This window comes from Microtus ochrogaster, chromosome 4 (genome assembly GCF_000317375.1).
Source record: "Microtus ochrogaster isolate Prairie Vole_2 chromosome 4, MicOch1.0, whole genome shotgun sequence".
NCBI lineage: Eukaryota > Metazoa > Chordata > Mammalia > Rodentia > Cricetidae > Microtus > Microtus ochrogaster.
In genome coordinates, this window is record NC_022011.1 from 55,501,472 (window position 1) to 55,525,715 (window position 24,244).

General features: G+C 35.0%; 1 protein-coding gene and 1 pseudogene across 1 annotated transcript in view; both read right to left on the reverse strand.

Annotated features, from left to right (window-relative positions):
* Window positions 1-24,244, reverse strand: part of Lrp1b (LDL receptor related protein 1B) — a 1,800,012-nt gene that overhangs the window by 351,649 nt on the left and 1,424,119 nt on the right. The window lies entirely within an intron of this gene.
* On the reverse strand, window positions 166-23,048 carry LOC113455507 (annotated as a pseudogene).

The following is a 24,244-nucleotide window of genomic DNA, read 5'->3' on the forward strand; positions in this document are numbered from 1 at the left end:
TTGAGGAGATCAATACAATGGCAGGTGTTTAGTGGAAAATAAGAAAAGTGTGACAGGAAATGGCACTGCGTTTAGCAACATCCAGGTGTGAAAGAGGAGAGAGAGTGAGCAGTTGGTGTGCACCTTTTTTGGTACTGCAGACCATGGCCAACCTAGTCCAGCCTCTCAAAGGCCATTGACTGAAGGAGGTCCCCCATCACCAAAGGGCAGGTCCTGAGGAATCTTTAACAAGTGATGAACAGAAGCCATACCACAGTCATAGTCCAGGACTTCTGGCTCTGGACACAGCACAATCATGGGTGCAAAGTAAATGGATTTGAACAAGTGGCAGACCAGAAGAAGCCGTATACTCTCATGACGTGCCTGAAGTCCAAGAGAATGTGCTCAAAGTAGGGGAGAAGCCAGATGAGGGTAAAGATGGTCCACAACTCAGCACTCTGCATGTAGTCACGGAGTTCTTTCTTTACTTGGTCAATTATGGACACTGGATAATTTAGGATGTGCTTGGTATTGTCCATTGTGGGATCCATGAGATCCCTGAGGTAGTAGGCAGACAATTTTTCTACCAGGGATGTTGCCAGCTTTTTACCCACCACCATCAGAAAAGTGACCACGATGTCCTGATAGCGCTGGTAATAGTCAAACTGATGGTTGAGATCAAAGAAGAGGATGATATCTAATCTTCCTGAAGCACATTGTTCTGCTCATCTGGCATACCAGGAGGGAAGAGCCAAAGAGACTGCCTGACACCCAGCAGCCCTTGCTGGTAATCCTTGCTCATATGCCTCAGAGCCTCCCTTGACACAGGTGTTGGCTCTTTGGTGTTGGCACTGGGGATCCTGAGTCATACCTGTCTCATCAGTCTGGGGCCCTACCTCACTGATAACCATTTCTCTTAAGGCAACCACCTCTCCAGGATCACTGTTCTGAGTCTGGTGTATCTTTGCCTACTTTTTCATTTTGGCATTAGTCTGGCTTCCCTGTGACCTCCATGTTCTCAGTGGTCTCTATGTCCTCTGAGGGCCCGAGGAACATCCTCAGGGGTGCTGGCCCCAACCCTGACTGCTGGCAGAGCCTGGAGTTTCCACTTTTAATGCAATTTGAGTTCAGCATGGCAGAATGTTCTCCATAAGCATGAGGGACTCAGATCAATAAGTGGCTATTTTTAAACCTGGATTTTTTTTCATTCATGTAAGATGCAAAATTGAGCTATAAGATGGCTGGGGGATAAGTAAAGGAGGAACATCACAAGAATTCTCGATAATAATAATAAAATAAAATAAAATAGCATATTCCTCTCTATTGGGCATCTTATTGAGAGAGCTAGAACACAAAACACAAATACTTGGTGTTCTTGTACTTAAAAAAGTTAGAAAAAAATGAGAAATAGAAACAAAAATCTGATAAGTGTTTAAGACAGAATTCTGAGGATACCACATAAAAACTGTGCTACCATTCAAGACAGTTTGTTTTTCAAACAAAGTTGCAAGATTTCTTTATTGCTGAGCTAGAAGTCAGAAGTGACACAGAAAGAAAAGAGGCTGTGAAAGTGTCTGAGTTGAATTTAAAGAAAATAGTAAATAAAATAGCCAAAGATTCATCTTCTGAGTTGGAAAATAATATTTTTCTATTTGCACAATACTATTTGAAGATATTTAATTACTAATCCTGATAGGAATGGACACAAAGGCCAGCTGCAGACTTGGAACCACAGGCTGCACTTCTACTGTCCTCCTTAACACCCTGAGTCCCAAAACTGACTTGAAAATGGAAACATGGATTACTTTTGTGGTTTGACAGACTGCTATTGGGAATGATTTAGATTCAGATAATAAATGTGTACACCATTTGTGTCTACATGTATGCTTGCATGTATGTATATGTGCACCTAGATATGCAATGTCAGGTTTTTATTTCCCAAAGAATAAACTAATCACAGAAATAGAAAACACAGATAAATGAGACAATTCTTGAACGTTTGTGACACTTAATGCCAGGTGACTCATATGACTCTCAAAATCATAGGCAGAGTGTAACTGTATAATAATCTTTTTAACACAATTAGCATAATCAGCAGACGATGTGACCAAAAAGTGCTCTCTGGAATCATTGTTTATCATCTATAAAACAACTTAATGACCAGAAAGCAGCCCCTAACTGTTTGAGGATGCTATGAAGATAAGTGAGCACATTTGTATGTAAGTTTATGGTTTACTGGAAAGAAGCATTATGGAAATAACGGTTAGCAAAAAAGATTCTGGTAACATATTTTAAGTAAGACAAACTAACATGTCATCCTCCTGTCACTTTAAAGATTATAGAAGCTTCTGAGAGTAAATGAATATATTTGAATCTGAAATAAATGAACATGAGAAAAGTCTTCATTTCAAAAATGTCTTGAGCTGATATGGCAGATTGATTCCAGGATAGATCGCTGCTCTGTAACCTACACACGAGCATTTTTAGGCATTATTAGCCTTTTCTGTAATTCTTAAACATAGCATATTTCCATGTGATCAAAATATACATCTTTCACTTCTTTCTCTTGTTGTCATATCTTCTTTTCTTTGTTTTTTGAGATCTATTAGTCACACATTAAATCATATTTACTTATGGTTTATGAATTAGGCTTTGTACAAAATATTGGTGTATACTTTCAAAAGAAGAATATCTTAATAAAGATAGAACAAAAGGCTGTAACATAAATAGTCCAAGCCCATATGACAAATGGTAAGTATTGACCTGGTTAAGAGGGGAGAGCATAAGCCAGATGGAGCAATAGTGTCCAATGAATTAAGGTTCATGTTCAGTCTGCAGCCAGTGTCATTGATTCAGAGCTACTCTGTGCAGATCTTTTGGAAAAGTATTCCCAACTACAGTAAACTCATCCATAGCTTCCTTTTTAGTAGTTTAGTTACTGGAGCAGCTGAAATTAAAAGAAAGTTAATATATGTACTTCATTAAAATTTGGAGAGATAAAAAACATTCAAACTCACTTAGGACAGTATATTGGTATGGTTAATCCACTTCATTTTTAGTTGTTATAGATAACTTTTTCTACCCCTAACCTATAGATCACTGTCTGTGGGAAAGAGAGCCTAAAAGCAGTCTTATGCTACTCAGGATTTAGGCATCCAATGGAAAGCTGAGCTTATTTCCGTTCTGATCATGTGTGGGACTGCAAACATGTATGAGCACTATTCCACTTCATTGGTAATGTGTCTAGTCTAAGTATCTGAATGCTGCAATCATTTGAATTCTATCAACTCAGGTAAAGATCTGTAAAAGATAGCAAATATATTGCTTCATAAAAATTTTAAAATTACAAATATTTTTCTGTTTTTCTATAAGAATTGCATAATATCCATGAGAGGAGAAATATTACATATAAACAATAAATAATTACATTTTCAGCCTTTAAAACCAGATACCAAAAAGGTAACATTGCATCATTGTACTTATATGAAATCATTGTATTCTAAAAAAAATATAAGCAAACAAAAAGCACTAAGAATGTTTATAACTAGGATTAGTTAATCATATGTTTTCTAGGATTAGTCTAATAATATAGTTTCATTAAACATTTTAAAATCTTGTTACTTTAAACAACCTGATTGACATCATTTTTCTGAACAATCTACTTATATTTAATTTCAAATTAAAGTATACAAAGCTTAAAGTATATATTAGCAGTTTTATGAATTGCAGGAAATAATGATTTTTTGTCAGAAAATTCACCTAGACATGGAAATATGGGCAGAAATATAAAGAAAAAAATTATTGCTGACATGATGAATTTAGACATGGAAGTTTCTGGATGCTTAACATCTCCACTAAATTTATTCTCTCCATGATGATACTGTTTATGATTTTCAGATGAATAGCACACTTAAACGAAGCGAGCATTAATACAATATGATATTAATATACAAATACTCACATTATTCACCTGCCACTGACATTCTGAATTAAATCAGTAATGGGGTGTATAACTGATTAAATATCTACACTGAAGAAAGCACCAGTTCCAGATTTAGAGAGGCACTGCCAGACTGATCACATCATTACACTGCCAAATGCCATCTATCACTTTTACTGAACTTAACGAAGATGGATTACATCCCACAGATGAGATGCAGCCTATAAATACTGCCAGACTGATCTTCATCTGACTTTCCTCCAGAACAGACAAGCAACAAATCAATAATTGAAAAAAGTCATATTAGAAATTCAATGTTATTCAGTACCCAGAAGACATCATGGAGGGAGTATAGCATCAAATGGCCTTAAGTCATTGAAATCTGATAATCCTTGCTTTTCCTTAAGTGTATTTACTTCATCAAGTTCATTGAAATGCATTTGTTGCATTCATCATCACTACCTTCTTTTATATTTTCAAACTAAGACTGGTTTAACACTAACAAAACATTTTACATCAAACATTCTATATCATGGCCAATCCCCTTGTTAACTAACACTGCATAGCTAAAATGGTCAATCATGTTAGCTTTAATGTTACTTTCTTCAATCCTGAAACAAAATGAATACCATAAAATACGTGTAAACAAAGTACTCATATCGCAACTTCAGTGTTGATTTGATAACATTTCCCCATTATACATCTGTCTTAGTTTCTGTTTACAACATATTTAATGGTCAGCATTTACCTTGTGGAAAATGTATGTAAATTGCTTCAATATTCTAAGTATTGGAAATTAACTGATCTTTGAGCTGCCTTTGACAACATTATAATAACAGATGACAGGTGGTCAGGACTGGAAGTCTAAGGAGAAGATGCTGTCTGACAAGCTATAAAACATTTGAGAAGCTGTTTAGTTCACACTTACTCCTAAGTGCACTATTAGAACCTTATTTAAGGCTTTACCTTTCCATTGGATTCTGTACATGGAATAGCTATACCTTAAAAAGAATCTTTAATTATATCCTTCTGATTTGATTTTGAGGTATCAGAAATCATGTCTTTAAACACAAAATGGAAAAATGAGGCATCATTGTTGTTTCAATTGAGTATAACGTGTATTTTTAAAAATATATCCTTGGAAAAAAAACTCCAAAAAAAAAAAAAAAGGAAGGTGACACATAATGTTCCCTTTAACAAATTAGCTTATACCTGATCTTGTTGTCTCTGGATTAGTGGCTTTTATACAGACCTTCTCAGTTATATCATGATGATTAGATGATTCAATGTGTCATTAAGTTTTTTGAATTTGAATTTTGTAAGTTTTCTTATAACAGACTTATTTTGTCTGATTTATTTTAAAACACCTACAGCTTTGAAAGCATATAAGTTAAACTGAATAAAATAAATAATGTTGTGTGCTTACACAAGACACACACACACACTTGCATTCACCTTTTGTTACACCCAAGAAATAAATTTCAACATCAAGGACAGGCATCACCTCAGAATAAAAGGATAGAAAGAGATGTTCCAATAAAATGGACATAGAAATCAAGCTGGTGTAGACATTTCAATATCTAACAAAACAGACTTCAAATCAAAATTAACCAGAAGAAATAGGGTAGAATATTACATATATATTTAAGGAAATATCCATCAGGATGATATTATATCTATGCACAAAACATGAAGGGCACACAAGTTCATAAAGTGAACAACACTACTACATCAAAATTACATATTGACCTTCATTCACAGATACTGGGAGTCTTCGGTGCCCCACACTCACCAAAATGCAAGCTATCTTCAGAAAAACTAAATGAGAAATAACATCATAAAACAAATGAACCTAACATAACTCTTCACCTAATTATATACCTAATTAGCACCACATAGAACTTTCTCCAAAAACGACCACATACTCAAACATAAAGCAAGTCTTAACAGATACAAGAAAATTGAAATAAATTTCTTCTTGTTTTCTGAAAACAGTAGATTAAAATTTCATATCCACAATAGAAACAAAAAAGCCTACAAATTTATGGAAACTAAATACTTCTTATTTAATAGAAAATGGTCAAAAAATTAAAGACCTTCTAAAATTAAATGAAAATGAACATATCATAAAAGATATGAAACATATCGAAAGCAGTTATAAGAGGTAAGTTCTTAGAATTAAGTAACTACACAGAGATACACACACACACACACACACACACACACACACACACACACACACCAGAGAGAGAGAGATCTCAGACTAATAAGTTAACAGTCACTGAAAACTCCAGAACAAAATAAAAAAAATTGCACCCAAAAGGCATAGACAGCAAGAAATGATCAAACATTGGCCTAAAAATCAATAAAATAGAAAGAAAAAGAAGCACAATATAAAAAAATGAATAAACAAGCAGTTGATTTGAGAAAATCAATAAGATTGACAAACCCTTATCAAATGAACTAAAAGGTGAAGAAAGCTGATCCAAATTAACATTATTAGGGAATGAAAGGAAGATATATATGTGGCTGAGGAAATCCAGAAAATTACACTAGCATACATTAAAAAGCTGCACTCCACCAAAGTGGGAAATCTAAATGATATGGTGATGTGGTATTCCCCTCTGTATGCTGTTAATAAAGAAACTGCTTTGAGCCTATAAGACAACTATAGGGGAACACAACTAGGTGGGGAAAACTAAAGTGAATGCTGGAAGAAGGAAGGGCAGAGTCAGGGAGAAGCCATGTAGACCTGCCAAAGACAGACGCCAGAATATTATCCAGTAAGCCACAGCTACATGGTGATATGCAGATTTATAAAAATGGGTTAAATTAATATGTAATAGTTAGTTAATAAGAAGCTAGATCTAATGGGCCAAGCAGTTATTTAATTAGTTCAGTTTCTATGTGGTTATTTCAGGTCTAAGCTGCAGGAACTAATTAGTGGCCTCCTTAAAACAAATTGGCTCCAACATGGTCAACTAAAATCCACTTAAAACCTGAGAGGGCTTGGAAAGGAATTCTAGACAATAAAAAACAAAGTTTAGCCAGATTTATTTTCCTGAATGGGCTTTTCTTACTGGTAGCATGCTGTGGCTTCTTTAAGAGAGGTTTTCCTGATTTAGCAGTAGCAGGGAAAAAAAAAAAAAAAAAAAAAAAGCCATGGTGTTGAAAAGGTGGCTTCCTGAGCCACAGTCCGAAAACAAACTCTGGTTCTTTCTGGAGGCTGAGCATTTAAATGGGGTTTTGTGAGCAGAGTGCTACAACTGCTTAATGACTTGATGTAGATCCACTCCATACTTGGAACTGGGGCAATGTACCGAGCTTGGAGAAGTTGTGAACAGACTTCAACCTCTTGGACTGTGCAGAGCAAGCAGGAAGTTATGCCTCAACTTAAGTTTTAAAGAAGCGCTTAGCATTTTAAGAAGCTCTCCTGGACAGTAAAGAATTACAGATACACAATAGTACACATTCAGACATAAAAGACCTCTAAATGAGTCAGTGTTGGATAAATAATGTACATAGGCTTGGGAGAGAGAAGAAAAAAAAATAGACAGTTACAGCCAGTCATAGATTAAAAGAAATAAACAAAGAATAAGAAACATACTGATGGAACATTCATGGAGAGTCTGGAGTATGTATATTATTGTGCCTTCTTTGACTTTTTTGACTATGAAAAAGCTAAGTATAGAGAGACATTTCATCATACAGGTTGCTAAGATAAACTAACATAAGGGTATCTTGCCTCTAAACATTGAGTCTAAGGATATGTAGCTTTGGAAAAGAGGTTTTTCTTTTGTTTCCACAGAGGATGAGAATTTGTGGATTAATTCCAGACTAATATGGTGGATGGACCAAGACCCCTTGAAAGTCCACCTTGAATACACCTCAAAAATTATATCGCCCAATAAACAGCAGGAAGCAGTTTGGAGAAGAACTACACCCATATTATCAAATATTGTTTATAAATGTTTATTTACCTTTAAAGGGGGGTATGCTATAGAGAGTTGCATTGTTCTGGATCTTGGTTTATTAATACAAATTTAAAGTCAATTTTGTTTTACTGTGTATATGTATATTTCTTCTCTTGACTAAGGTGTCGTTTGTGCAGTTCATTTAAAAATGTTATGTATGATTGAGAAATATAGGTTAATAGATAATCATCTATAATAGTCAAGGTTGCAGTCATGTTAGATTTTCTAGATGTACAGAGATGTATTTCAGATGAATGGGCATTCTTCAAACCTTTCATAGGCTACAGAATATGGCATTTAAAATCTTTTGATAATTTAGGACTTTTCATGACAATGAAATATATCTGCTTCTGGTAACAACAACCTACAGAATGACAGGCATCAAAGAGTCTCTTTATGGAGTTTTCTAGGCATTTGGGCAAGAAACTGCTATTGCTTGGACTGCTTGATGAACTGGACATGCAGGACCCATAGAGAAATGAGTGCTGATCTTGTCTAAACGTCAGACTATCCTTTAGGGTTTCTGCTTCATTAAAGAATCCACCAGACATTCTGCAGATCACAGAAGAAAATGACTGATAAACTGCCAATACAGGCAGAAGTGTCTTTGAAATTTCCTGCTTCCTGGAAATGTCTGCCAGATATTATGGGCCTGTAGGCTGAAGATCGAAGCCCCAATAGTACAGATGAACTTTGGGTGACTGTCCAGGCACTGAGATGTCGCTTTCAATTCTAGAGTTTTGGAAGTTGCTTACAATGTATTTCCTGTTTACTTAGGTAATATTATATCTTCTGGAGTATTTGATGGAGCTGAATATCTGATAGTTATAGTTTTCCTTAGTTATGATAAAACATAATGTAGATATAAATACTGTAACTGTAATTATTGCTTGTTACCTGTTTTGCCATATGTAATTGTACTATTTTAAAGTTAAAACCTTCCTACTTATTTAATCAGGAAAGGAGAGGTGATGTGGGATTTCACTCTGTATGCTGTGAATATCAAGGGTTAATAAAGGAACAGCTTTGGGACTATAGTAAAGCTATAGGGGAACAGAGCTAAGTGAAGAAAACTAAACTGAATGTTGGGAGAAAGAAGTGTGGAGTCGGAGAAAAGCCATATAGCCCTGCCAGAATATCTAGATTAATAGAAATGGGTTAAATTAATGTGTAAGAGTTAGCCAATAAGAAGCTAGAGATAATGGGTCAAGCAGTTATTTAATTAATACAGTTTCTGTGTGGTTATATTGGGTGTAAGTGACCAGGAATTAACTAGCAGCCTCCTTAAAACAATATGGATAATCATTTTGAAATTTACCACTCATCATGACCAGATAAAAAATTTAAACAGATCTACAGCACCTAGTGAAATAGAACCAATCATTAATAGTCTCCAAACCAATAACACCCAGGGTCAGACTGTTCAAGTTAGAATCTACCAGAGTTTGAAATAACATTAGCACCAATAGTCTTCAAACTGTTCAGCAAAGTAGTAGTAGAAAAAAATGTTGAATTCATTTTATAAGACCATATTTACTCTAATGCCCAAACCACATAAGGAAGAAACAAAGAAAGAAATTTATAAACTCATTTTCATTATAAATATAGATGCACACATTCTCAATAAACTATATGCAAACCAAATCCAAGAACACATTTAAAAGATTATCAAATATGATCAGATGGCTTCAATACAGAGATGCAAGGGTGGCTTAACATATTTAATCTATAAATGTACTCCCTCATATAAACAAACTGAGAAACAGAAACCACACAATATTCTCAATAGATGCAGAACTGACCTTTGACAAAATCCAATATCGGTTAATAATAAAAGTCCTGGAGAGACATGCATCAGCATAATAGAAGTTTATACTAAACCTGCAGCCTCAAATGAAAAGGAGAAAAAAATCAGAGCAGCTACCCTAAAATCAGGAATGTGATGCGGTTTTTTAATCTCTCCATATCAAAAAAGTATTTGAATTCTTAGCTAGAGCATTAAGACAAAAGGAAATCAGATTGATGCAAGTCAGAAAGGAAAAAAAGTCACAATATCTTTATTTACAGGTGTTATTATAGTACATATTAGTGTTCCTAAATAATCTTCCATGATAATCCTACAGCTGATAAAGACTTTCAAGAAAAGTAGTTAGATACAAAATTAAGGCACAAAATCAGTAGCTTTCTATGTATAAATTATGAATGTTTTGAAAGAGAAATCAGGGAAACAACAACTTTCATAATATCTCAAATAATATAAAATATCTTGAGGTAACTCTAATAAAGCAAGTGAAAGGCCTATATGGTAAAAGAATAAAAAACTTTAAGATACTGAAGAAATGAGAAGATGGAAAGATTTCCCAAGATCAGTAGGATTAATATAGTAAAACTGACCATTTTACCAAAAGCACTCTACAGATTCCATGCAATCGAAGAGGTAGGGAGGGGAGCAGAGAAAAATGTAGAGCTTAATAAAAATCAATAAAAAGAGAGAAACTATATATATATATATATATATATATATATATATATATAATCTTGAGAGGTGTCAAGATCTTTTAGTATAGAAATAAATTGTAATAATATAGAATATTATCAACTCAAAAAGGTAAGAGGGGCTGGAGAGCTAAGTAAGTAGTTAAAAATGTATACTGTGTTGCAGTGACCTGAATATTTTTGCCACCACTGACATAGCAGTTCACAACCTTTAACTTCAGCTCTAGGGGATCTGATGGTGTTCCCTTGTCTCGATGTGTACCTGCATTTATATGCGCACTGTATGCAAACAAGCATAAATTTTTAAATTTATATATAAACTAGAAAGCTATTAAGATATAAAGGCATCGAGAAAACTTGAATTTATATTGTCATGTAAAGACCAATATGGAAAGGCTGTCCACTCCACAGTCATGACAGTTTTGTGTTGATACAGTACCGCAAGCTGACCTCAAAATCACTATGGAAATGAAGGTGCCCTTGAACTGTGTATCCTATTGTCTTCATTTCCTGAGTGCTATAGATATAAGCTTGTGATACTATCCATTCCTTAATTCTGTATATGATGTTCAAGCAAAACTGTGATAGTATTTGTAACAGGAAAACAGTTTATATATACTAAAGCCCACAAGTCAAAATGTGTTTCCTAAGTTACGGCACATTTATTAACTGGAATACTATGCAGATGTCTGAAGGAGTAAACTGTTAATGACATAAAACAAAATTTCATGGCAGTTCAGCTTACAAAACAAACTTCAGAGCTATGAACACAAGCCAAGAAATTGTGTTTATGGTGCAAATGAATGTGCGCATGTGTGTATGTGTGTGTGAAACATATCTTATTGCTTCCATCTATGTAAGTGCAAATAATATGACCACCAATTCTTTTATGTTGAGTCTGGTTCCATTTTTCATATTACATTTAATATTTTTACTCTATCACTTTAATAATGATAAAAATAAACAGTAGTAGTGATCAAACTCTTTCCAGTTTGTAAATCCTGTGCTAAACGGTATGTGCAAATTGCTCAGAAATGCTAATCTTGTCTCAAGACAGTGTAGTAAACGTGACAAAGAGTAGCCAAGCTTATGCTCCCATGGTTACTTAAATCCTTGAATAGGCACGTATTTTTTTTAAATATTTTTTAAAAGTAGTAAGAATGGTGGTTCCTACAGTGTAATCCATGGTGCAACAGCATATCTGGAGTCTTGCAAACCCTCCAATTTAAAAACTTGACATCTGTATTAGTCAGGATTCTCTAGACAAACAGAATGTATACACTCTTTTTACCTCTATTCCCTGTGTATAGGGGATTTATTGGAATGATTTACATACAGGCTGCAGTCCAGTTAATCCAACAATGGATGTTTTTAAAGAGAAAATTCAAGAATGCAGTACTTGCTCACTCCACAAGGCTGAATATTTCCACTGGTCTTCCTTACATGCTAGAATCCGCAGGACATAAGCTCCAATGTCAGTGAAAGATTGGATGTGCTAGCAAGGTTTGAGCAAGCAGGTAAAGAGCAAGAGCTTCCTTCATCTATGTCCTTATGCAGACTTCCATCAGAAGGTGTGGCCCAGATTAAAGGTGATTTTTCCCACCTAAAATCTAGATAAAAGCTTGTGTCTTGCAGGCTTAAGACCTACTGCAAAGGTCTGGACTAAAAGTGAATTCACCCACTTCAAACCAAGCCATAAAATATCTCTCACAGCTGTGCCCTTCATTTCTGGAGTGTAGTTCAAGTTGATAAACAATAATAGCCATCACAGTACCCAACAAGTTAGTTAAATATCCCTACATGTACAATGAATTTTATGAACTACAATATGAAGACCTATAATTAAGAGGAAAGAACCAGACTTAAAGTTTTAGTCCCACTATGTAAATAGCCAAAAACAAAGAACAAAAAGGTTATTTAATAATAATAATACAATAGTTTAAGAAAAAACATTGATAAGAAAAAGAGGTGTGCTAGGCATAGGGGAATCACACTTACGATTCCAGCTTTCGTGAAGGATGAAAATGGAAACATTGCTGCACTTTCAAGGTCGTGCTGGGCTACATAGTGAGACTGAACTAAAGAGTAAGACTATGTCTTAAGAAAAAAAAGATAAACGTGATTCTACCTACATGTGACATTTAAAAAGAAGTCAGACATCTAGAAACTGAGAATGATCATATCAATAAGAATGTGGGGTGGTTGCCAGGCGGTGGTGGCGAACGCCTTTAATCCCAGCACTTGGGAGGCAGAGGCAGGCGGATCTCTGTGAGTTCGAGACCAGCCTGGTATACAGAGCTAGTTCCGCAGAGAAACCCTGTCTCGAAAAACCAAAAAAAAAAAAAAAAAAAAAAGTAAGAATGTGGGGTGGAAATGTGAGTTAAATGAATACAAAGAAGCAACTATGTGAACAAGTTAAAGGAGCTAAGGTAGAATGTGAAGGCAGTGAGTAGTGGCAGTACTCAGGGGTTTGGCTAAATGAGAAAACAAAACCACTAAGGACTGCCTTTCTTCGAATGAGAGAAAAGCTCAACAAACTGACAAATGAGTTTTCTTTTAAAAAGTAGAAATAACAACTGGTGGACAGTGACACACACCTTTAACCCCAGTAGTCTGGAGGCAAAGGCAGACAGATCTCTGTGAGTTCGAGACCAGCCTGGTCTACAAAGCAAGTTCCAGGAGTGCTGTGGGAGCACATTCTACTCCTACAGCCAATAGCGTTTAAGATCCCAGCCCACTTGGGCATGGTCTCTGATAGTTTAAAAAGCATTGGGAACCTTGTTCTCTGGCTCTCTTGCTTCCAGCTCCTGGTCAGGCTCTGTTCTTGTTTATGCTCAGAGGACTATTGTTTAGGATGGTGATCTGTTATTTTTTTTTCCCTTAAATAAATATCCCTTTTATTATCCTAATTCTGAACTGGTGTGGGATTGTTTTACAGAATCACAGGACAGCTAGGGTTACAGCTAGGTTATTTATTTGTCTCAAACAAATAAATAAATAAATAAAAAGTGGAAATAGCAAGGCAAAACACTAGGATAATGTCTGGAAACAACAGTACACACAGTGAGAATGAGCACATTCAAAGGCTTAGGAACACAAATCACAGGTGTGACCAATAGGAGCCCTGCTGCTTTCCTGGGTGGCCTGTGAAGGAGGAGGCTTCAGTAGGAATCTTGTTACTTTCCTGGTCATTGGCTTCACTATGCTCAGTCTGAGGAAGGCTTTCCACCCAGAGGTCTCCTGGGACTCGACATTGGCTCTGTGAGTTACTGAGAGTAACTGCACCACACTCTACTACTTTACAAACAAGATAGAGCCCGGTGTGCTCAGAAAAATAGAGGGGAAAAAATACAAAAACCAAAAACAAGCCCATTACTAATCACTCCAGGGAGTCCTCTGTACCATTAGTAACCACTCAAGGAAGAACTCCCTGCCAGGGACCTCAGCAGCCCTAGGATAAGGTTTTCTGGAACTGTAGAGAAAGAAAGACCCTGCTCACCTGACTTAGGGAAGAAGAGAGAGAGGTCTGAGCTATAAAACAGAAGGCCACCACAAACCTATAACAGTACAGTTTGGTGCCATGGTAGCATGGCAGAATAGCAGCTGGCTCTTCTTCCACAGAATCAAGAAAACCAGGAGCAAGACAGTAGAGTAACACTTTGGTTTATTGTATCTGAGTAGGTTTCGAGGCTCAGGTTCTGGTTAAGAAATAGGTATATTCTAGGCCATTGCCTTAACCACTCGGCCATGACTACTGCAGTGGAAAATTCACCCAAATATTTAGAGATTAAATAGGATACTATTAAATGAAAAATAATTTAAATTGGAATATCCTAGATAAGACATAAAACACTTGGAGGGAGCCAAATAAAAATAAGCTAATCAGATATGTAAAATGAAACAAAAGTGATTTTAAAGAAAAATAACCTTAGTAAACAAATAAGAAAAAGAGATTCCCAATGCTTGAAACTCACATTAAATAAACAGACATAAATGAGTTAAAAGTAAAGAGATGGAGAAAATGTGTACCTTAGAAGTAACCCAAAGGAAACTTAAACACTTGCTGTAATTCAAATGAAGAACACTTAAATAAACAGTATTAGAGCTAACAATCTTACTATATATAGATAAGGAAATCAAGTTTTCAGGGAAACATAATCCTGAATTTTTTAGCCTTTAAGAGCAGACCTGCAAATATATGAGGACAGACTGACGGCTTCAGTGAAAAACAGACAAAATTATTATGAGAGTCGAAGATTTCAGTGCCTCTTTTGCAGTATTTGATACATTAAATAGGTAAAACACTCAATACTGTTAGAATTTCCTGAAAAACACTATCCATCGTCTTGACTTAACTGACATTTATAGAATATTTCAATAGAAACATCAGACACACTTGTCTTATTTCATATGGAAAGTTAATTTGAATTTAGCACATTCCATGCCATGACACCCAACTGAACAAATTTCAAGTAATCAAAATCAGAGAAAGTTTTTTGTTCAGTCTACAATAGAACTAAACAAGAAATTAATAATAGGAAAAAAATTGAAATTTCCCCAATTATTTGGAGATTACAGAACATACTACTAGGACTCATGAGAAGGCTGTAAAAAAGAAAACATGAAGTCAAATCCCCAGCACACATGTCAATGATGGGCATGGCTGTACATGCCTGTAATTCCCAGTATTTGACATTTGACAGAAGAAACAGTAAGATGCCAGGAGTTGACTGGTATCCAGTTTAGTCAAAAAAGGGGAACTTCAAGTTCAGGAAACAAGCTGCCATAAAAATATAAGGTAAGAAAGACATAAGAGGGTATATGATCCCTGTGCCTTGCACATGTGTATGGACATATGTGTACATTTGCACACATGTGCACACGTCACTGTGAGCACAACAAAGTTCCTCTCTTTGATAAACAACATCACTAGTAAACATACAGCTAGATAAAATGATTGTATCAATTAACGAATGCAAGTAATAAGATAAATCTCTTAAGAGTAAGTCTAAGTAATTCATATAAATAGTATGCTTTCATAAACTAGAGTACACATTGTCATCCTGTAGATTTAGGTTATGGCTTTGAATAGTGACTGTCTCCCAGAATATGTTGTATAAAAAAATGACAAAGGAGTAACTTTATATTGGAAACTTGGTCATCAACTCAGCCGTGTTATAGAACAGTAGTACCAACACACATGAATCATATTGATATGGATATGTGATCTTGGCAGGAATGAAATGGTGCTGTAAATTCATGGTTCCCTTGGTTTGTAAGAGCACAGGTTGAGTCTAAACATAAACATCAGACACAATATTTGGAGGATGTCCTTCAGCATGCAACTTGATACTTTTCAAAGCTTCTAGGTCTAGACCATGAAACAAATGGAAAATCTGAGAAACTGTCTCAGCAAAAGTAGGGGAGGTAACAGAAATACATAGCATGAAAAATCTAAGGAAAGCATAAACTTTTTTGATTCATTAACTACAAAAAATGAACCATGATGAAACAATATGTGAGTTTTAGACAAAGCTAGATGAGGCATAAATATTTGCCTAATCATTTTCTCCATTGCAAAGCTATGCAAAGCTAAATTTCTTTAAAATTATTTTAAAATTTAAAACCAAACAGTGTTTGAGTTTTAATTTCTTGTTAATATGCTGAGCTAATAACATACTTCACTTCTCTAGGCTTTAGCTTTTACATTATAACACAAAGTGGCAGAAGGAAGATGTGCCTGTAGAGTTACATGTGAGATAAATGTTGTGTGGGATTTTGCTAGAATTTGCTGAAATTTGAAGAACATACAAAATGAAGGTGATTTTTTTTTTAGCAGAGTCAAGAAGGATGTCGTTTTTCCTATTATGCAAGAAAGAAATTTGAATGAGATCACTGTGAAAGAAATTCCACAGTTTTGGAAACTCAAATTTAAAATGTCTGTTTATTGCTCTCATTAATATATTCATCTGGTATACCAATTTAGTTGTGCGATGTTTGGATCAATAAAAGTTATAATATGCTCCCTCTGGTTGCCATTTTGTTGGATATAGGACAGAGGTCACCGATCTTCCTTATGAAAATACTTTTAGATATGCATCCTTGCATTGCCTAGAAGTGCACGTTTACTCTCCTGGAGTTGAAGACTTACATATTCTATAACAAACATGACCTTTATTATAACTGATAGCACCTTCCTTGAGAGAGTTACTAGTTGTGTCCAAGTATATGGTATAAATAAGTAAAGAAAGGTGGGATCCATACATTTTGTTGTCCAGAATACATACATATATATCTAGAGGAAGACAGATAAGTCACCTGAACAGTAATTTCGTAGGATTGACTCCCCAGAGCTGGCCATGAAATAACACATTGTGTGCTATAAATCTAGCTGATCTTGGCCTATCCTGTCCATGAATCTATATTTTTTGTGTCATTCTTAGGAATCTACACTTTCCCTGCAGCTGAGTCATTTATTTAAGAGCTGATGATAGCAGGTATTTTAAACAGAATTGAGATAAATTTGAACCCACTGTAAAAAGCTATACTCTCTGGCAGCCAAATGTCTTATAAATAAGCCAAGATTGTTGTGCCAATATTTTAGTTGAAACTAGCAGCTTTGTGAGCAACATTGAAAAATAGTCTTTTTCAATCATGAAACTTCCTCAAGATTGTACATGTAAAAAAAAAATCAGCATTATTTTCGAATAAAGTTTCTGGTTCTGTTGGTACAAAAAACAAATGTGCTCTTCCGTACACAAATTACCCACACCAGTAGACTGCTCATTACAGAATTGTTTCTTAGTTAGCATACTTCTATGGTCAATGTGATAATGCAAATAGGTAATATAACTGTGCTGCAGAAAACATATTCAAAATACCAGAAAGTTCATTTTGGAAACAGAAAAGGACTGTTTACTGTTATATTGCTCATTGTTCATTGTACACTGTTACATTGATGTATTTAGTTAATATTAAGATATCAATATTTTTGATCTTCACATCAAGATAGAAAGAAATAAAGTCAAAATATAAACATTCATGACTACTCTTTAACAATCTATCTATCTATGTATCTGTGTATGCAAATGGATATCATAGCACTGTTCATTTAAATGCCATAAGTTCTTCATTATGTTACCTGTTTTGAACTATAGCTGTATTGATAGATTGATATAGATATGTAAGCATGTTTTCCATTCACTAAATGTGTTCATTTCTTTTTAAGGCATGCCATATCAACCTAGATCTTTTTAAAATTTTATAAACCTACTTATGAATTCTCCAAGCAAGTCAAGGAAATGGAAAATAGTGTTAAATATGTATTCTATTCAAAAAATTAACTATAAACCCAAAGATAATTGTTTCTACTTATATAAATATTTAAATATTTAGTATACCTTTATGTTGGGAAAGTAAATGAATAATAAACAAATCCTACCTTTTCTTCAATATCCTAAGGAATTTTTTTTTAATTTTAAATAAGTGACACAATATTATTGAATATTTTCCTTAATCTAAAATCTCCTGGTCACAAAAATAGCCCAATGAATAGACAGAAAACAAGTATTGTGAGGAAATAGGAAATAATGTTAGGATATGATTCATAGAAATCTTTTTTATTAGTGACTTTAAGTGAAAATATTGAAATGCTGTACTGCAATTTTCAAGAAACAAATTTCTATTTGTAGGAGTGCTACATAATATGGAGACATGAGGTTTATATGAGAGTGCTTAAATCCAGGGACTGAACTTGGAAATGTCAGTCTTGGATGAAATGATACTGAGGCCCTATTATCAGACATAAGAGCTGATATTCTGAAAGATAGTTGGAGACAAGATGCTGCTCTCAAGAATTCGAATGAGAACCCTAGTCTGAGATGAAATCCTTAACACCATCAATAGCCTCTTTATTACAGGTTACTGTCAACATCAATGATCATATTGATAGCATCAAGCTTCCTTCCAATGCTCTATGTGAAACAAAGGCCTGGATTCTAAATCCATTTCTAATATATTTTGAGGTTTTGATCTGGTCTATCTATCACAGGTTTCACAGACATTAGAAGGTGGTAAAATATGTTCAACAAGCAAATGGCTTTAGTGATACAGCCTTGCCCCCAAAGAATTGCCCTACTACTTAAGTGTTATTTTAAAATTCAAATTCTTTTCTCAATTGACTATGATTTCAATTATCTAGTGTCATAAAACAGACAATGACCAGTCCTAGCTATTACTACATAGACCTTCCAAGACATTGCCTCACTGCAGCTTCGGGGGCTGTTTCATATCTCTGTATTTGTCTTCTTAGGAGCTCCATAAAAGTCAGTAAAATCCAACATTGCCAAAGCTGTAAGTGACAAAGTTATCTAACACATTTAAAATTAATTCTCATTTACAAATGATTAAAGCAACAACGTTTAACATTTCCCTTGCACATTAGAAGTCACAAATGAAATCTTAACTAAGTCTGGATTATAACGAGTTTGGAGTGTTAAATGATTCCCGAAGAAGCTTGTGACACATCAAGTTGGTAATATCCCAGAGCAAGTAACGAGTTGTCCTATATCATTTAATAATAGCACATTTTCTTCATATGTCTACAAGAGGCAATCAATTCCTCAATATCATCTTGTAAAGTAATTTGACAAAGCTTTAGACAATGTAAGATGTTAGATGTCTGAAGTCATTTTAATTCTCTGAAAAGGACTGTGATGTGCACAGTTATAATGTACATTTAGCATTGTCAGAGGGGTGTGTTTTAACTCAAGAATCATTAGCACCAAGTCACTGTGTGAATGAATTTTTCCAATTTAGGGAGGAGTCATTCCCTGGTCAAGGTATTCATTTTGAAGGACAATGCTGTTTTTTTAATTTCAATATCTTCAATGTCGTACTATATTCTGAAGTTCACGGAAAATAACACTTGTTGGTTGTCTCCTCTTCATGGAAAAACATATTAATCACTTAAAGATATAATAGATGATTTTTCCTACTCCCAAATCCAATATAGTTTCTAATATTACTAGGAATAAAATAAAACATTAATGATATCAAGACACAAGACAGTCTAGACATTATTCTGATTCAAACAGGTGTTATGTAACTATTGCCCACTCCCTTTAGCCACACAGGCTTGCTTTCTTTTCTTTATTGATCAAGCATGGTTTCAGCTTAGTGCTTTTATGCTTGTACCTGATCCTTGAACATTCAGTATTCCATTTAGTCAGATGGTAGTTTCCTGAGAACAGATACATAAAATGTCCACCTACTGATTTAATTAAAATCACATCATTTGATTTAAATATATTATCTCCTTGACTCTATTCTTTTTGCTTTAGCACATTCATAACTATGTGATGAAAGCATACAAATGAGTTTATCATCTTATAATGTATGCTCTGAGAGCCATGAGGTATGGCCCTAGAATTTTAAAGAGAGTCTGTTATTTTTACATACCCACTAAGGATGTACTATGTGGATAAATAAAATAATGAATACAATTTTTTAGAAAGTCAATTTATGCACTTTCTAAAACATTATCTTGTACTTATGCAGTTTATGTATATTCAGTCATGCAACATGGATAGAAGTGTGTTTGATGGTGTTTCTACAGATGCTGAAATAAACAGCCATACATTGTTATTTATGGAGGTCACCTTAAATGTCAAACTTAGACTGTTTAAGAGTCTTCACTATAAAATTCCACAGAAAAGACAAAATTACAAGCTGTTATCTATACTACTCCCAAAATTGCAGTACTCAGAGGATATGAAGACAGAGGTAGCTGCTCTCTTGTGGAATGTCAATCTTGAAACAATGACTGTGAGTAGAAGGGGAAATTAGCCTGCCCTGCATTCCCGAAGTTCATCAAAAGCTTTGGTCTTTAATAAGAAATGAAAATAAATGCAAGTTTTCATTGTAGAAAAAGTCTCAATCACCACACTTGTAAATAAAATATTTACTGTTAGGTGTGGTTCCCTGTAGAGTAGATATTTTAAAGTAGAATCCCTTAGCATCAGGATACTAAAAGATGAGCTTCCTGTGAAGATGTTTTAAATTGGTCACGGTACTCACTCAGCCCATCATGAAATATCACAGCTGGTATTGGTGTCTTCATTCTATCACTGTATAAAATTTGGGGAATTTTGAAGAACAAGCCATCACAAGACTATAAAATGTCCTTTATTTTGCTAAACCTAAGTGTCATGTGGCTTTGGCAAGCTTGACACACATCAGATTCATCTCTGAAGTAGAAAACTCAATTGACAAATGTTTCCATAATACTTGCCTGTAGGCTGTAGGCAGGCCAGGGATAGAGGGTTCATTTTCTTTACTATTGATGTAGGGGTGATCAGCAGTTAAAATCATGTCTTAGTTACTTTTCTAGTGTTATGCAGAGACTTATGACCAGAACAAATTATAAAATAAAACATTTAATATACAGATTGCTTATAGTTTCAGAGGGTGAGTTCATTACTGCAATAGTGGGAAGCTTGGTGGCAGACAGGCATTTCTCTGGAGTAGTAGCTGGGAACTTGCATCTGATCTACAAGCAGGAAACATAAAGCAAGATACTAGGTCTAATGTGGGATTTTGAATCCTCAAGAGTCACCCCCAGTGACACATCTTCTCCAAAAATCACTAGGAATCTTTCCTGAAAAGCTCATCAACTGGAAACCAAACATTCAAATATATGAACTTATGGAGAGTATCCTAATTGAAAACACCAGAGAGCATTTGATACTCTTCAAAGGGATCTGGATTTTAGTCAGAAAACCCACTCATCATTTCAGAAGAGTCTACAATTCTAGATCAAGGGAATCCAACACCGTGTGTAACTGCCTCGTGCATTGTACATCAACATACATGTAGACAAAGCATAAATACAAATAATAATAATAATTTTGAGGATGATGTTGAAAATGGTGATGATGAAGAAAATACCAAATAATCAAGAAAAGTTAACAGAGGAAACAAAATTCATGTTAGAAGAAAAACTGGAGTAAATTGAAGATGACATAGATTAGTTTAATTCCTTGGTAATTAAATAATCCTTGTTGACTTTGACGAAAGAACTGAATTGCCTTGCTATCACAGATTTTTCTGGGACTTCCATTGCAGGGTGTGCCCCTCAGAATCTTCATTGAGAATCTCCTTTATTATTTGATGTTACTTCAAATGAGCTGTTTGAAGCAGGACTAGTACCTACCCTTGATATTCTCTAGTCTAGTCTGTGATGTTTACAATGACAAGCAACTTTACCTGGTCATTTCACTTCACTGATAGGAAGTCAAGCATCATTCAAAAGAATTGGTGATATGTTCTGAGATTCTGTTGAGTCTCACCTAAATAACCTAAATAAGCATTTAATTTCTACTTGCCAAGATATTCTTTTTTATTTCCCAAGTATATTTTTAGGGTTCTCTAGAGTGACAGAATGTAGGAAATGGAATTTTTAGTATGGCTTAAAGGGAGTGTTCCAGATAATCCAATAATGACTGCCTATTAACAGTAATGACAATAATCCAGTAGTTGCTCAGTCCATGATTCTCGATATCTCAGCTAATCTTTCGTATATGCTATAACACTATAGACATATGCTCTAATGTCAACAAAGGAAGAATCTTGCTAGCAAGGCAGGAGGAAGAAGGCGAGGAGTAAAATCTTCTTTCTACAATGTTCGCATATGAGTTTCCAGCAGAACATGTGGTCCAGATTAGAGGTGTACCTTCCCACCAAAAAGAGACTGGATGAAAGATCTGTCTTCCTACCTTAAATATCTGGCTAACACAGACAAGAATTATGGTTTATGTAAGACTTAAGAGTTAATCAATGAGAATGTCTGAGCTAATAGGCCAACCAGTTTATCATTAATGTAGACCACTGTGTATTACTTTGGGACTGAATGGCTGCAGGACCAGGTGGGACAGAAACCTTTGTCAACAGAGGTATAGGCAAAACTTTAAAGGCAGGGAGAGTAAGTAGGAAGAGGAATTTAGGTTTGGAGAAAAGAAAGAAAAGAGACACCTGGGAGGTGCCAGAGGCCAAACATACAGACTTGGGAAAGCAAGAAAATAGGACATACAGAATGAAAGAAAGGTAAAAATCCCCAAGGTAAAACATAGATGAATAGAAACAGGTAAAATTAAGTTAAAAAAAAAAGAAAGAAAGAAAATCTAGTGAGACATGCCTTAGTTAAGTCCGAACATTCACAATTAATAACAAAGCTCCATGTCTTCATTTGGATGCTAGCTTTCAGTCCAAAGAAAATTCCAACTACACAGAGTGATCATTCTTTCATGAATTAATCTTCCTTTGTATAACTGGCTAACACCCAATTTTTCTCTTGCTGAACTTCTTTTTTGAATTCACAGCACTGTGAAGGTGATCATATTGTGTGTCAAAACGCATGAAACAAGACAGCATACAGCACACTGTGTGTTCCTTCAGCTCTGATCTAGTAAACACAGAGTGTGAATCATATTCATTCCATAATCTCACAATAGAGCTCGAATTAAACAGTGGGGTAAAGCGAGAATTGAAAACGTGTAAATATTTTCAGTCTCCTTTTCTGGGGTAGAATGGACGGCGTTTGAGTCAGCTCAGCTGCACTCACCTTGTTGGTATCTGCGGGTTCGTTTTGCAACATGACCCATGACTGTCATTTTCCTCTGTGTGCTGATTCCCAGCTGTTTGATCATATACTATTACTTACTTCAAAAGCATCTGAGCTTATAAGATACCAACTGCAACTGAGTGCTTATGTGAGCAGCCAGCAATTATACTCCCCTAAAGAATATTCTGTGTATGTGCGTGTGCTACAGTACTGATCTTTTTTAGTCCACGTTATTTTGCACGAAAAATTGTTACTTCAAAACTATCAAAATTTCAGTCATTATTAGCAGTTTGTGTTAGTATTTCATTCTCATGAGGATACCGCAACAGCCATGCCAGCCATTCTGAGTTTTACCACTCATAGGGTGCACTGTGTCTACTCCTGTGCTCTGGGCATCATCCTACTCACTTGATCACTTGAAAGATATGTATGATCATAAAATCTCCAAAGATAAATCTCCATTGAGTTTGTCTGGTTGGATGTCTGCATAAATACATAATTTTTTCAGGTTTCCATAAAATAAAGGGTCTGCAGTATTTATAAACTTTCATATAATCAAAGTATTAAAATCTTCCTCATAACAGCCTCCTGGAACTTCATCTCTTCCTTCTGTCAAAAAATAATAAATTTTGAAAGTATAAGAATTATTATATTTTATAATTGTGTTTGGCAAGATCTGTCTTCCATGGTCACACTAAAATTTAATCACAAAACCTAAATTTTCTACCAGATTTCGACCTGATAGTTGTAGTTTTATTCAGTGTCCATCTTTCCTTTGACATATTTGCTTATAGGATAGCACTTATGATACTCTAAAATGTAGCAAGATGCAATTTATCTCTGTGTTTCAAGTCTAGAATTGCTGCCACGGGGTTTGCTATGATGTGCTTCCTACTCGAAGAGCAGTCTTGTTTCCATTGCATACAATATCTGCTAATGTCACATGCTCCCATGTTTAGTCTTCAGTATAGCAGTTCAACATTCCTAACTTATGAACTCTCCTTTCTTCTAATATTAACCTTGGTATTATAAACCTTTCTATCTGTGCTCCTGATTTCAAATATACCCACATGTTCCAGTGCTTAGTTGTTTGTTGTAATTCTTGAAACCTGTAGAAATCTTGGAGTATTTTCCTTCCTACCTTCATTATAGTTCCTTTGACATGGATCATACTAAGTTTAATTTTATTGTAATCAGATACTGAAAGATTTGCCCTGAAACAATATCTCATTTCTC